This window comes from Pseudorasbora parva, chromosome 8 (genome assembly GCF_024679245.1).
Source record: "Pseudorasbora parva isolate DD20220531a chromosome 8, ASM2467924v1, whole genome shotgun sequence".
Taxonomy (NCBI): Eukaryota; Metazoa; Chordata; class Actinopteri; order Cypriniformes; family Gobionidae; genus Pseudorasbora; species Pseudorasbora parva.
In genome coordinates, this window is record NC_090179.1 from 20,629,704 (window position 1) to 20,645,752 (window position 16,049).

The following is a 16,049-nucleotide window of genomic DNA, read 5'->3' on the forward strand; positions in this document are numbered from 1 at the left end:
TCATTTTGACTTGAAACATTTTGTTTCATAACTTTATCGTCATAGTGTTGAGTTTTGGGATGGTCGGGTCACTGTGGCGCTCATAAGGGCAGTTTGGCCATTAGATGGTGGAGTGGATCGTCGTCACATTGATGGAGGGAGAAGAAAAGGTTGGCATAAAGGGCATTTATGGGGGCAGATATGGAAGTAAGAGAGGTTACGGTGCTAAGAGAGGGTCGTACGTGTGCGCGCGTGAATAGGGACCTCCGCGCGCTGAATCAAGCCCATCTGCATCCAGCATTGAGACTGATGAGCCCAATTTGGCAGCCCACACTCCTACACTGAGATTGATGGAGGAAGAGCGAGCGCAAGTGAACGGAGAGAAAGAGCAAGGGCGTGAAACGACAGAGAGATGAGGAGAAATGAAAGACAGAGGTGAGCGACAGAGTCCGAGAGAGACGAAACGCACGGGCACCCCCTCCCCACCTTAGCCGTCGGCGACCCTGTTCCTGTGGGGTGAATAAAAGCTAATAGGCTAACGCTAGCGGCCCTGACTGCTGATGCTGATGGATGTGGCGTGTCAGCTGTGTGCGAGCGATGGCTCTTTGATAAGACTTATCATCCACCTCGCTCCATAAATATTTTATCAAGCGTAATGGAAATTGTCAAATCAATCTAATTGTGTAATACATTACTGGGACATCAAAATTAAACAAAGCACATATGCTATCATTTGGCTTTATGATCGGGCAGCCGGGTGGACGCCCCGCAGGGGCCCCCGTGAGGCCCCGGGGCTGGCAGCACCGATGCTGGAAATATGTCTCCCCGGCGATGGCCGTCACCCTGGCGACGCGCACTCCATCACAGGATCAATTTCTCAAATGTGGACAACTGTGCCGTGTAATCAGGATATGGCCGGATGGCGTCGGGCCACAGTCTGACCGTGCGTGTGTGTGTCTGTCCTACCTGCCTGCACTTTCCTCACCTTACCAACATGATTAAGGAATAACTACAGGGATTTTGTCTTTGTCACGTCATGACAGTGCTTAATGGTTTGTGTGTGTGTGTGTCTAAGACTGTATCGCAGTGATACATCAAAGCACAGGCTGGCTGAACAGATACACAGGTGAGACAGGAATTGTGAGGTGGGACAGGACGTGGCCATAAGACAAAAAAAACACTGAAAACAAATCAAATGGTAAACGTGTGTGGCAGGTGACAGACATGTGCATATAGAGCTTAGGCTACGTGACAGCGAGTAGACAAACTCTGCTGGATCAAATTAAGGATTTATTTTTCACTGTCCATTTTAATATATAAAGGGTTAGTTCACCCAAAAATGAAAATTCTGTCAATAATTACTTACCCTCATGTTGTTTGACACCCGTAAGACCTCCGTTCATCTTTCGGAACACAGATGAAGATATTTTTGTTGAAATCCGATGGCTCAGAAAGGCCTTCATTGACACCAATGTCATTTCCTCTCTCAAGACCCATAAAGGCACTAAAGACGTCATTACACAGACCATCTCACTACAGTGGCTCTACAATCATTTCATGAAGCGACGAGAATAGTTTTTGTGCGCAAAAAAACGCTAAATAACGATTTATATAATGAAGGGCCGATTTCAAAATAAAGTCTTGAACAGTTATGAATCAGTGTATCGATTCAGGATTGGGATCGCCAGTGTCACATGATTTCAGCAGTTCCAGGCGATCCAAATCATCAATCAATACGCTGATTTATAACCATTCGAGACTTTGTTTTGAAATCAGCCCATCACTATATAAGCCGGTATTTCGTTTTTTTTTGCGCACAAAAACTATTTTCATATAGTTATTTTCATAAAATATAGAATCAGTGTAGTGAGATGGGCTTTGTAACGACGTCTTTTAGTGCCTTTATGGGTCTTGAGAGGAAATGACATTGGTGTCAATGAAGGCCTTTCTGAGCCATCGGATTTCAACAAACATTCATTTGTGTCGGAAGATGAACGGAGATCTTACGGGTGTTGAACGGTATTGGGGTAAGTAATTCATGAATTAATTGTAAGCATTTAATTTGAAGCTTTTCTGTCTTTGCATTTGTGTATTTCTGTGGGTTATTAGTGTGTATTTTCTGTGAGTTGTGGCAGGTCTGAATAAGCAGTCGACTGGGATTGTGACTCATTAAATCAAATGAAACAGTCCAGCCCTCATAAAAACTCATCTGGCAGAAAGAGGGAGAGGGAGAGCAAGCATATGTTGGCTGTCTGTGGTTTGGGACTCTTAATGATATAAAGTGCTCTAGTTGATATGCGTGCAGTCGTGCTGCTCCATCAATGCTATTGATTGTGGTTTAAAATTCCACCACATTAACCCTAAGTGTGTGTGTGTCCGTGTTTGTGTATATGTGCATGCATACATTAAAAAAAGCATTTTTGTGTGTTATTTCTTAACATGTCTTAAAATATCGCAACCTATTTATAACAATATAAATGTTATTTATGTATTTATTTTAAAGAATATAATGTTGCTTTTTGTTTTAATTGTTTCTCCTTTGGATTAAAAAAACAAACAAATTTAGTGTGAACCGCGTGAGAGACAGATCAAATTAATTGTATTCAACAAACTTAATTCAAGATGTAGTCTGTGAAAATATATCTTGTTTTACAGATGTTTCGTTTTTACTGGAAAGCAGGAAGCTTTTCATTTCATGTTGTTTTGTGACAACATTGTATATATTGATTACAGTCGTTATACATATTGGTATAAAGATTAGTATTTTTTGCGTGTTCTATATGTTGCCAACCATAACATATTAGCATTAAACAAATCTTTTCTCTAAAAATGTCCAACATTCTTCAAAGGACAAAATGATCTCCTCCATGTTTTACATTTTAAATACATTTTTATGTCAACATGTGAATTTTGTGTTTTAATAGTTACGTCTGATAGACACAAGAAAAAAGGTGTCTGTTTAACACATTCGCACATAGGGTTTTTATGTTTTATGGGGACAATCCATAGACAAAATGATATTTATACCGTAAAAACTGTATATTATTTTCCCTTACACTAAACCTACCCATCACACAAAACATTCTGCATTTTTACAAAATAAAATCACTTGGTATGATTTATACGGTATTTTATATATTGCCATCTTTGCATGGACATTTTATCCTTATAACATAGGGTTTACATGAACCACACACACACACACACACACACACACACACACACACACACACACACATACACACACACCTCCCTCTTGCTCTCACTGGGACTCTATCAGCCTCTCACACAAACATACATCTTTATCCAGTGCTTGTTGTCAGACAACATTAGATAATTAATAGGTCATTTGTCAGGCTTGTGAGAAACATGTTAAAGTCCCTCTAAGCTCCCAGGACACAAGCAGCTGTCTGCTGCACTTACACACACACGCACATACACACACACACACACACACGTACATGCACATGCTCTTTTAATTAATTAGCATTAGCAGTGATTAATAATGAGCCTCTCATGGTTGGGATGTTTGCATGCGTGTGTGTGTGAGAGTTTATCTGTGTGTTTAGGCAGTCATAGCATGGCTTGTTGTACAGTGTTAATTGGTCGGCTCAGCATTGTGTATTAATGAAGTGTTGTTCCATGCACACTGAGCCGAGAGTCAATGACGATCCGAAACAATGCACTCATTAATTAAGATGCTCTTAGCGAGTCGCACAGGTCACAGTGTGAGAATGGGTATGTTTCGGAATGGAATACTGACGTACTGCTTGCAGCATACTGCACACACACTATTTAAGCATGTGAAATAGTTCCCCGTATGCACACATTAAACGTTTAATAAAAAAAATTAAAAAAAAAAAAAAAAAAAAAAATATATATATATATATATATATATATATATATATATATATATATATATATATATATATATATAATTCAGAAAATAAGTTTAAAATTCTAAACGTTTTTTGGGTAAGAATATTGGAATATTTGATTAAATAATCTGTCGAAGGAGGTCAACATTTTTTAAGTAATTGATAAAGTCAGTGCCATCCCAAGCATGGGGTGGGACCCAGTGTGAGTTGGAGAATGTGGGGCCCCCCTTGATCGGGGTGGGCGGGGGTTGTCCACTATGCAGTTCATACTGTATATTGCATGCTAATTTTACAATAATCAATATAATAAACATACAATAAATATCGCTCTCAGTTTCCACACCAGCTGCATCGCCCTAAGGAAGGCCCTAGTTAAAGGTTATTCAAGTATTTGAATGAAGTTGCAATTAATTCACACTGGAAATCCAAGTTCAAGTTTTTTTGCATTGCATTGTGGGATAGCGTAGAGTTAGGCAAATGTAGAAGATAATTAGTGTATTCTGTGTCTAAAGTCAATTTACATACTGTGTGATATGCATAAAGATGATTTGCATAGTGTAGAAATACACTAAGAACTTGCCAACTTAAATTTTTGGAGTACAATCAACTTCTCTGTTTAAGTCATTTCAACTTAAACTATATTAAACTGATTTAAAATTAGTTGAATATTATTTTTTAAAAAGCTGAAAATTGCTAAACTTACACTGTAAAAATGTAAACCGCAATCATGTACAGTATAAATACGAAGAAATTTCCGTATTGTTTTATTTACAGGTGTTTTAACTGTATTTTGAATTACACATTGCATTAGGGTTGTGTTTTAAGAGTGAAATTTTAAAGAGTTAAAACTGCCAGTACATTTTCCACTCTTTCTTTTCTTTTTTTGTGTGGATTTTGATGAGTTAATGTGAAACATGTTGTCATGACTTACTTATCATATCATGTTTTACATTGTAGTTAGAATAATATGGTAGATGACATTGTTAACATACCCAATGGGAATAAAATACTAACTTAATGGCCATGCAATTCTTACTGAATATTACATGATATTTTTTTTTAATAGAATTCAGTATGCAACAATAAATATTTAATTTTTAATTCAGCGAGTGGAGTCATAAACAGTTACTAGGCTTTTTTAATCTGATTTTGTGTAAAAATCATAAAACTCATCTTGTTACATTTTTGCAGCCTGGCTGGTTTGCATTGCATCATGGGATACCGTGCCCAATGCTATGCATTTAATGCATTACGTCATCCGTTTTCCTAGCACAAGGAATATTCACACAATGTACGAATGCAGTCTGCATTGCAAACCGCAAAAATATAGAGCATTCCAAAGTGGGGTTTTTTATGTGCGAGAAAACCTGTGTGATTGAATGCTGAAGAGGGATTGTGTGAACGTTTGTTGAGTTAATACTGTTCCAGGGAATGTTTGTCCGAATCTTAAGGATTCTCACCCTGATCCGATGACGCTCTCATTCAATTGAGTGTCCGGGTTAATTATGTATTGTGCCGACTGCTCCTCTTTCCCTCTGGGCCGTAGACTTAAATCTGCTCCACACACAAACCCACACACACACACACGCATGCAAGCACATACTCTTTTTAAACATCCAATCAGCCAGGCCATTGAGAAGACAAATGTACTCATTTAGTCCTGCCGGTCTCCAGTGGCCAGTGAGAGAGCGGAGTCTTAATTCCGTACACAAAGGCTGGTAACAGAGTCTGGAGTTTGTTAGTGAGGGATTCATATGGGGCAGAAGGTGATTTGAGCTGGAATGTCTCTTGTGTAGCTTTTTGTAGCTATGCTAGTCACACCTAAGTTTGTCTGTCACACTAAGTTGGATGCAAGTAAATGATACACTGTAAGTGTACACAATGTACACAATGTAAGTGTTTACAAAAATGAGTGCATGTTAACTTTTAAGCCCATTAATGTGAATACATATCACTGGTACGCCAGGTATTATATACCTCCTCGGTGATGACTGAGCCAGAGTTTTATGTTTCAATGGATTCATAAATGTCTATTTGAATTATATTTGGAAATGTGTTGGCATTAGTTCTTCGAATTGTTTGTGCTTTGGTGTGTGAACATAAGTTAAATGTGAGTCCATTAACTTCTTTTAAGAACGTTTTAAAATGAATTAAATAAAAAAAGCAATTAAAATTTTAAATATTACATGTAAAAATTAAATACAAAATCCCTGTATTAAAATAAATTTAATTATATTAAAGCTTCTTTAAAATTGTATTTACATTTTTTTATAATTAAGTGATTAAATGTAAAAACAAAATTGTATTTAAAACTAAATTATGTGGATTCTGTATGTAACAATACTAAATATTATTTAATTTATTAAATTAATATATTATTAAATAAAATGTATAACATATTTGATTTTAAATAAAAATATGTTGTTGTTTTTTAAACATGTTTAAACGTAGATTTGTATTTGTATTTTTTTTAATTATACTAAATCTTTATAAAAGAATACATTTTATATATATTTCAAACACATGTTTAAATATTTTCTGTGTATTTAATGTGGCTGTCAACAAAGAGATTAGGTCTGGTGTTGAACAAAATTAAGTTGATATTGATACTCCATAGAAAATTCATTTTAGCCGTAGTCTTGGCTGGATAATCTTCAGCTGGGAAACGGGCCCAGCGCGCTTGTAACAGCCATCGTATTGTTTTGTTGCTTATCAGGCCGGGTTTCTCTTCTCTCAGCCCTCTGGCTGTCTCTCAATGAAGTGATAAATCCTGGAGCTGGTAAAAACAGCTCTTCCTGTTGTCAGTAGTGGCCTGGAGCGCAGGGAATGCGGCTGGTTCCTTTAAACCAGGAGGATACGCCGTCCATCCCGCCGCAGGAGGTTGAGGAATGGGAACGCTAACGGATGTCTCTCTCTTCAGGTGAATGGTGGCAGGTGGGAGAGGTTTATTTGGTTGTGCTGGAGTTGGCAAAAGTAGGAAACGTTGCTGTGTGTGGCATTGTGGTGTTTCAAACCAAAGGGGTGAGTGTCAAATCCGTTAAGCATGAAGAAGGAGGTGTGCAAGTTACTCACGAGAGAGTAAACAAAAGAGAAAGAGTCAAGGAAAAGGTTTGAGGCTTTTTTAGATTCTTTTCTATCTTAATCTGCCCTCTCAATCATCACGTTTAAAGACTCTGATCTCAGCGCGGCCCTCAAGAACGGCTTGTTTCTATATTTACAGACTACAGCGCTGCAGGGTGAACGTGTGCATGTGTGTGTGCAATTCGCCGCATGCTCTCGCTTTCGTCCTATAGGTGTGTGTCCCGACGTCCGCGGGCGTTGACTGGGTCACCTCTCCATTAGGGCGTGTTGTCATGGTGATTAATGGCTGGTTCTATCATCTTTAATGCTGGTGGTAATGACGCGGGGTCCCGTGCCGCCCACAGTAATCGCGTGATGTATGAGCACAGCAGAACCCCGGAGCAGAGGTGAACACTGCACACACTCGCACACATTCACACACAGGCACTGATGTTGACTCACAAAATTATAAGTAATGAACTGACTTGCGCGCCATAAGCGCTACATTATACTTCATAGTGCACTTGGAATTAGTACCGGTATTCCATTTAGAATTTAGATATGATTCAAACATATGTTAACTCTTATAAAAACATTTTATTACAAATCATATTATCAGCATAATAATTTGAATAAAAAGTTGGATTGAAACAACATTAGCGTGAATTTTATATTTTAAGAGTATTTGTTACAGTGGCACTCAAGTTTATGTAAAGTTTATGATCAGTTCTTTCATGTTCCCCAGCCTGATTTGAGAATGATCCAAAGAGCATCTTTAGCTTTAGTGGATACAAATGCATCTAATATATTATATATATCATATATCTCAAACCAAATATTATTCAGAACCCAGATATCATTTTTTTTACAGTGCAGGACACTATAGTTCATTTATGTAAGTGAGGGTAGCAAAATAAAGTAAACTGTGACATATTATACCCAAAAATTCTTCATATAGTGAAACTACCAGAAAAAGTTTTTACTCCGAAGGTCTGACAACGCGTGACTAATATCACAGTGACAGCTCAGCCAGAGCCATTGAGCTCGGTAAAGCCGCAGTTTCCTCCTAATCTCTAACTGTTTCTCCTCCATATCACTTATTGCATTCTGCACAAAATATTGCATTCCGTTCAGAATTCAAATGGATCCGGTATTCTGGTATGATCCGCTTTGTGTGCATATACTGCTGTGGTCCGCATCACACTTGCATAAAACCAGACTTTATTTGCTCCTATGGAAAGCATATTTACACTGAATTGTTCCCTATCCCCTATATGCGGCATTCACCATGTAGAAAAGAGCATTCTAGAGAGCATTTGATCGGATAGGAAATCTAATGAGAAGCTGAAGTGCAGCATGATGTAATCAAAGTCATTGATCTATTGGCGGAAGTGAGAGACTAAGTTTTGAATGCTTATATCTTCTTAATACAAATTTTGCCATCGTTTTGGTGCACACTAGGGCTAACATGTTCATACTAAAGACAAAAAAAAAGGTCAATTTTGATATGGGGACTTTAAAGCTGCAGTAAGTTGTGCCTCTTTTTCTTCATTTCTGTTTGAAACCTGCAATTGCAGATATTTGTGATATTATCATCTTTACGTGGTTTGTGCTTTGGCGGCTCCTCACCTCTTGTGCGCGGATACTGTACTTCAGAATCTTGGACGTATGACCAAAATAATCAGTTTTACTGTAAAATCTCATCTGATTAAGTAGGTAACATTTCTGCGGCTTTTGTTCCAAACAAATGAGAGAAAAAAATCATTACAATAAATTGCGCTAACAACTGCGATTATGATGATCGCTTAACTCAAATCACATTAAACTGTGCAAAACTGCAAATTATTATAATTATTGTTATATTTGTTTTTCAAATTGTTAATGTTAACAACAACAGCATTGCGATTTTTTTTTTTTTTATTTATTTTTTTTTTTTTTAAAGCTGTGTCTATTAGCGTTACATGTAGATTTAAATTTATTCTAATATTTTACTTTTGACTATGGGTGAATCTTCAGTTGTCACTGATGATGTCATTTGGACCTTTCTGGATTACAGTCTGCCATGAAAATTCAATTAGTCCAGCTGCTGTGAGAAAACCGCTATAAATGATCCGCCACCTGCATCATCCTCACATGTGATATAGCCTAGCCGGGACTTCTTTATGTATACAGATGTGACGGAATGATGCAAAGACCTTACCAGTAGCACTCAAATTCTAACGCATTATTACAGCCTTATTATTGTGAATCGGGCTAAGGTAAAGAGATTTTTTAAGTTTTGAACACTGGTTGGTCATGTACTTGCTCAAATTGATTTTGGATCATTTTAACCAAGAAAGCTTTAATAATAAATATTTCTAAGTAATATTTATAATATTATATAGGATATGTATAGAATTATAGATAATATTAGGTCATATTATAAATATATGCTTTTTTGATTTTCTTTTTCTTTCAAATTTCCTAAATTCCAAATAAATAAAAAAAATCCAGGTTTAAGTAGAGTATGGTGCTTGCAACTTCATGGGTTTGATGCAGCTGATAAAATGTATATCTTGAGTGTGATGTAAGGATCTTTGATGAGTGCATTAATGTAAACAGACTGATTACTGAGTGTTTTCACCTCGTGTGTTTTGTTGGTAAATACATCTGTTTTAATATCACACTGTCTGAAGTCTGTTGCTCGATATCATCCCTGCAGCTAACACAGCTGGCGTATGAATTAAACACGCTACACTAATGAAAATTTTAAAGGGATTGATTTGTTAGTGTGTTACACTGATGTTTATGTATGTAAACTACATCCTTCAACCAGTGGTTGCCATGTCATCAATCTCTTGTCCCTACTATCTGTTTCTATCGCTCCATCCATCTAAAGCATATGTCATATAGTAGGGGGAAAAAAACATTGAAAGTCTTTATACACACACACACATGCTTGTTCACCAGTGCTTTAAATGCCACTTTAAGGGTGGAACAGGAAGTGATGAGTTATGTTCTTGTATTAAATGACAGGAAATGCTCCTATTCTTTCGCATTTGCAGATTGTGATTGTTGGGTGTAAGTGACATCATCGCCGAGACATTTATAGGTCGTGTCACTGTTCTGTTCTAGAATGTCCCATTCTAATCAGGGATGTTCTATAGGTGACTTTTCCCAGAACAATAATATCCATTTATCTCAATGACATCATAATTGCTAGTTTGTGTCCGTGCTGATGTTATCTGCTCAATTGAAGGTGGGGTACTTTTGTTTAGAAGGATTCACAGATCGAGATTACAGGAAATTCTCACGGGCTTTACACAAGATTGTAAATTGCGTGTGCACACTGCTCGTTTTCACCTCAGCGGTTGATAAATGTTCTTATCCTAATCGAATCAATTAATTCTAAGCAAATAAAATGAGAGGGAAGTTCTGCAGAAACCTCACCGCTAACTCATGCCAAACCATATTCTTTATCTGCAATCTAATACTCAAACCACGGCCGTTTTTAAGAAACAGGCCACATTCTGCACTTCACTTCGGTGTATTTTTCTTGAGGGACGTTTACCTTTCAGAAATATATATGTTTATAGAGCAAAAGAAATCCCCCATACTGCTTTTGAGTGTCCTGTACCGTAGTGTTTTTCCCCTGGTTTCTTTAACAGGCAGGATGAAGCCGATCAGTTGGAGCCGCAGGAAGGGAGGGATGGCAGAAGAGGGATTGAGTTACCTTTAAAAGCTCAGGGTTTGAAGACTGTGGCCAACTAGCTTTCACTCTCTCTGTGGGCAGGGGCAATTTTAAATGGCACGGCTCGGATGATCGTTATGGCCTCTCGTGCTTAGCGGATCCACAGACGTACGGTGGAGGCCTTAACCAGGTCCTCAGCTGTCATTTTAAAGCATTCAGATGCGTTTGCGTGTGTGCTTGTGTGCAACGCCGTAAAGTAAAATATTGTAAGTGGCACAAGACGACATCTGGAAAGACTTAGCACTTTCAGATCACCTGTGATTCTGAGTCAGGAGTAATATGTATAAAGCTAGAGATGCCTATGTTTGTATCATTGAGAAAAAATATGATTTAGACGGTGTCTAGACCACTCTTGTCTATTTTTTTTATTTTAATACCTTGATTACCATAACAACTCGCATGAAGTTATAGTATCTGAGGTTTTCTTGCATTTAAACGTGTCACCCAACCATCTTACTGTAGTATTCACTTCTTGTCTTTGCTTTAACCATAGGAACAGAAGGAAAGATTAACTGTTAATGATTATAGCAAATCTTTAATCTGTCAAATTTCTTAAACCACATTGTTTAAAATGTATCCAAATCTGCCATCTCCCCTTTTGAAATATGATTCTTAAAGTCAACATGATATCAAAATGACCCATTTACTCTCATAATGCACGTTCCTGGACTTACTGTGCATAGTTTATTGGTGCATGTTATTCAGAAGAAAAATACACCTCCCTTCAGGAAGTATGATTTTTTGTTTTTATTTTATTTAAATTAATACTTGAATGGATTATATTGATCAAAAGTGACAGTAATACTGTTTTTTTGAATTTTCTATTTAATAAAGAAACCTGAAAAAAAAATAATTACACAAAAATATTGAGCTGCACGACAGCTGTTTTCAATGATTTCTGAAGGATCATGTGACATTGAAAGCTGGAGAAATGATTATGTCTTATATACTCCATCTTACTACATTTACAAGTTATTTGGTAATTATATTGATGTATTTTTATTTATTTTTTGCTGAATTTTAGATTAAATAAATGCAGAATTGGTGAGAGAATTAAGAGGCTTCTTTTAGACTTCTTTCAAAAACATTTACCCTAAAGTTTTGAATGGTATTGTATAATGACCAACCTCCCCCAGTTTCTCTGAAAGCTAATACGCAAGCGACTTAAACTGCAATTCTTCGACTGGCCACTAGGGACAGGCTCTAGAAGGGATGGCAAGGGCCAGCTCATCTCTACTTGCACTTCAGAAACCTATGGGTGACGTCACGGACACTATGTCCATATTTTTTTATAGTCTATGATGATAACTCTGAACTTGCCTTCATGTTAATGTGGAATGTGAAGGATTTCTCATTTAATATATCATTTTTCTCAACTTCCTCAATCAACATTTCCTTCATGATTAATATACATGAGGAGTATAATGTTGAAATGAGCTTTTGTTGTGGACGGGGCTAATATGAAAAAGATTGTCATACTTTGTTGATGTACATTGTTATGAAGACATTATCAACCTGAAAAAGGACCTGAGCATGTGCTCTTTAATGTTTTTTTTATCTCTAGTCTATCCTTTATTTATTATCTTTTATTACCTTCAAAATACACTATTAGTGAAAATACTTACTCAGCACTAGTGAAAAGAAGAGTGTGAGATGCTTATTAATGTGGTGTGGTGAAAAGAATGACCGTGACTCTGAAGGCACCGTGTAGCGTAGAACCCCACTGAGCGTTAGGAATGTGAGGAGACAGGAAGATGTGCAGGAGCGCAGCCCAGCCCTCATTAGCACTCACCACTACCTGTCACAACACGTTAGCCACAGCATGCTAGCCACAGTATGTTAGCCCCGCCGTGACTTACGCACAGCAGGTTAGCTCCAAGCGTGTTAGCAACGGCACATTAGGTAGAGCATGTTAGCACCGTGTGTTAGCTTTTAGCTGCTGCCTCTCCGGTCCCAGTGCGTTAGTGATACCGGCAGTTTAGCAAACTCATATTTAAATGCATTTGCTGAAATGGTTTTGTCTCAAGAATTTTAAAGGGGTCATGAATTGGGAAATCAACTTTCCCTTGAGCCTTTGATATATATATATATATATATATATATATATATATATATATATATATATATATATATATATATATATATATATATATATATATAAAAGGTCATGGTGATAGAAGAATATCCTGTACGTTTCAAAACTGAAAACTTCCTTGTTAATCAAAGAAAATTTTTTATTGACACCAGGCTCAGCAAACGAACGATCTCAGAATGTGCCTCACCTTGACGTCATCGTGTGGCGAAACACGCTTCTACAGAATAGATAGAAATGCATCAACATCATTTTCCCGCCGGAACACACCACCTCAGCCGGGGCTGAGTGGCAGAAGAGCTGCTGTGTGACTGGGGTAATAGAGGAAAACACGAGTAGAGCAAACGATTATCAGGTTAAACTAAAGGATGGGCTCGATATAGTGGTCCTTAAAACATACCACAGATTCAGTGATCCATGGATACTGACATGCAGCCAGGAAATGTGTTTTCCTGACATTTTTATGAGCCTGATTTCGACATGATTATTTATAACTGATCAGTCATCACATTTTTCAAGTGAATCCCGCATGTGCGGATGCGTCACTATATTGAAGCGTGTATGTGGCTGCTTTTTACGAATGGAAAACAAAAGTTTTATTCAAATTCTGAATATATTATAGACCTATAAATAAAAAATAAACATAATTATATTGCCCAGACAGAGCGTAAAGAGTGCTCCCTTTATATACTCACTAAAAGCTGTCACTCATTCAATAAACGCAATATCACAGATCTCTGCAGTGAAGCTGGTGTACAACGAATCTCTTATTTCCACAATGTCTGCTCTTGTGTGTTTACTGAACTCAGCGCCCGGACAAACAGTTAAGCGGTGAGTGGATTCCAAGTTCAACACCTGTGATTGGCCAACTGCGTTGTAAAAGTCTACAAACATGCCCGTGATTGGCTACATTACTCACCGAGACAAACACGTCGAAAATGTAATCATTTTGACGAGTACAAAAACAGACGCACACTGGATCATTTGCTAGCTCTTTTTCGCTAATAATATGCTATTATTACGAATTATTACGGATGATTACATATCCTAGACAAGCAGCTATGAGCGTCTCCCTCTTAAAGCAGAAGCAACAACAGCAGCAGGTTGGCTGTGGTTTGAGTGAGAAAATGACAAGCTATTATCAAGTCCGTGTCAAGCTCGGATCAGCGATGTCCATGGGGTCCGTGGATAAGCCCTTAATTCAGCATTGTCTTCTCTTCCCTGTTTATTTTCAATCCTCAAATAAAGATTCAAACGGTCACGAATCAGCGTATTGATTCATGATTTGGATCGCGTGTCAAACTGCCAAACTGCTGAAATCATGTGACATTGGTGATCCAAATCATGAATCAATACACTGATTCATAACAAATAAAATAAACAAACAAAAAATTTTGTTTTGATATCGGCCCATAACTATATGTCGTTATTTTGTGTGTTTTTTGCGCACAAAAACTATTCTCGTCACTTCATGAAATGACTGTAGAGCCACTGTAGTGAGATGGGCTTTGTAAACACGTCTTTAGTGCCTTTATGGATCTTGAGAGAGGAAATGACATTGGTGTCAATGAAGGCCTTTCTGAGCCATCGGATTTCAACAAAAATATCTTCATCTGTGTTCTGAAGATGAACGGAGGTCTTACGGGTGTCAAACAACATTGGGGTAAGTAATTAATGAGAGAATTTTCATTTTTGGGTGAACTAACCCTTTAACAGCTCTTGTGTTACTTGTGTTAGGGCTTTAATAAGAGAAAAGTGTTTTTTGAAGCTGAAGTGTTTTTTTCCTAACTCCGCTCGTCTCCTATTGGATGGACTATAAAGATAGTCCCGCCCCAAACTCATGCCATTGGTTTAGTCAGTGTTGCTGTGTATTTGGTGGGTCTGGATATTTAGTATTTTTTCACACTAGCGTTTTTGGTGCACACTAGAGTTCGATTGACATCAGAGTTCGGTTCATTTGTTCTTTTGGCCACGGCTATATACAGGTGACTATACTGGAATAATGGTGAAATGCATCTGTCCATAAAAATGCTGGAAATTATGTCAATGGAATAAGTGAACATAGTACGCATTGCGTTGCATGTAGACAGTGCCTGTAGAGATGGAGTTTGTGAGAAGCAGTCTTTACTGTACGTGTGTAAATGAAGACTTTGTCTTTCCTCTGACACATGCAGTTCAACTGATTATATTCTTCTTTAAATTAAATCAGCCTTTGTTATATTGCTCTTTTGGTTTTTCCCTGTTCATTCTGCAGCCCCATTCATTTTATTGTTACATTCTATTAATTTTTAGCTTTTCATCAACTCACAAACCCCCTGCATTTTTTTCACCAACCCCGGTATACAGTATTATATACTTGAGACCTAGAAGGGATGATATTTAAGAACAGACAATATGAGGACTTCCCTCATCAGCCACGCGCTGGTTTTCCTCTTCTAGTTGAGCAAGAAGTCATAGGTCACCAGACAACATCCTCCCTGTATTCAGCTCATAATTAACCTAAGCATCTACAGCATCCGCTGTTTTCACACAGAGTCCTCTTCGCTGGGGTTTGATGGGGAAAAAATGGGGAAACGGAAGCATAAAAGTGTTTGGGGGCTGCACAGTTAGTCCAAGGATCGGTCAGCTCTTCCCACTGGAGATTCCCCCCCTCCCTTGTATCCAAACAATCTAAAGCGGGCTTCAGGAGGAGGATGACAGGGTGTAACCGGTGAGGCAACGGAGATGATTATCACCCTCAGACACTTTCTTATCTAGTCTGAAATAACTGTAATCACAGACACAAACCACTTTCCCTTTCACTGTGTTTGCTTAAAAGCTTAAGCAGACAAATATTTTTTTATGGAGCTATGTATATTTACTCATATCTGCAGAGGTCACATGTTTAGACTGGTTGGGGTCTGAAAGTATGGGTTTCTAAAAACGAACAAAGACGTACTTCACTTTTGAATAGTACTGCTACTGATACAATGTCTGAACCTGCATTATATTGGTTGTTTGCATTTAATAATTTGTCTTAGTGCTGAATATTTATCTTTAACTTAATTAATAGACTGCAACTATTTTAGTGGCCTTCAATCTGTTTTTCTTTTTCTCATTTACATCCAGATATGATAGCATGTTATAATGTTTTGAAATCCTTATAAAGAAAAAGCTGGTTTAAAGGGTTAGTTCACCAAAAAATGACAATTATGACATTATAATTCCTCACCCTCATGTAATTCCTCACCCGTAAGACCTTTGTTCATCTTCGGAACACAAATGAAAATCTTTTTGATGAAGCTTTCTGACCCCAAAGACTGCAATGTTA

The 16,049-nt window shown here is 37.6% G+C and overlaps 1 protein-coding gene across 16 annotated transcripts in view; it reads left to right on the top strand.

Annotated features, from left to right (window-relative positions):
* mecom (MDS1 and EVI1 complex locus) overlaps positions 1 to 16,049 on the top strand; it is a 258,236-nt gene that overhangs the window by 119,418 nt on the left and 122,769 nt on the right. The gene's annotated exons all lie outside the window — the stretch shown is intronic.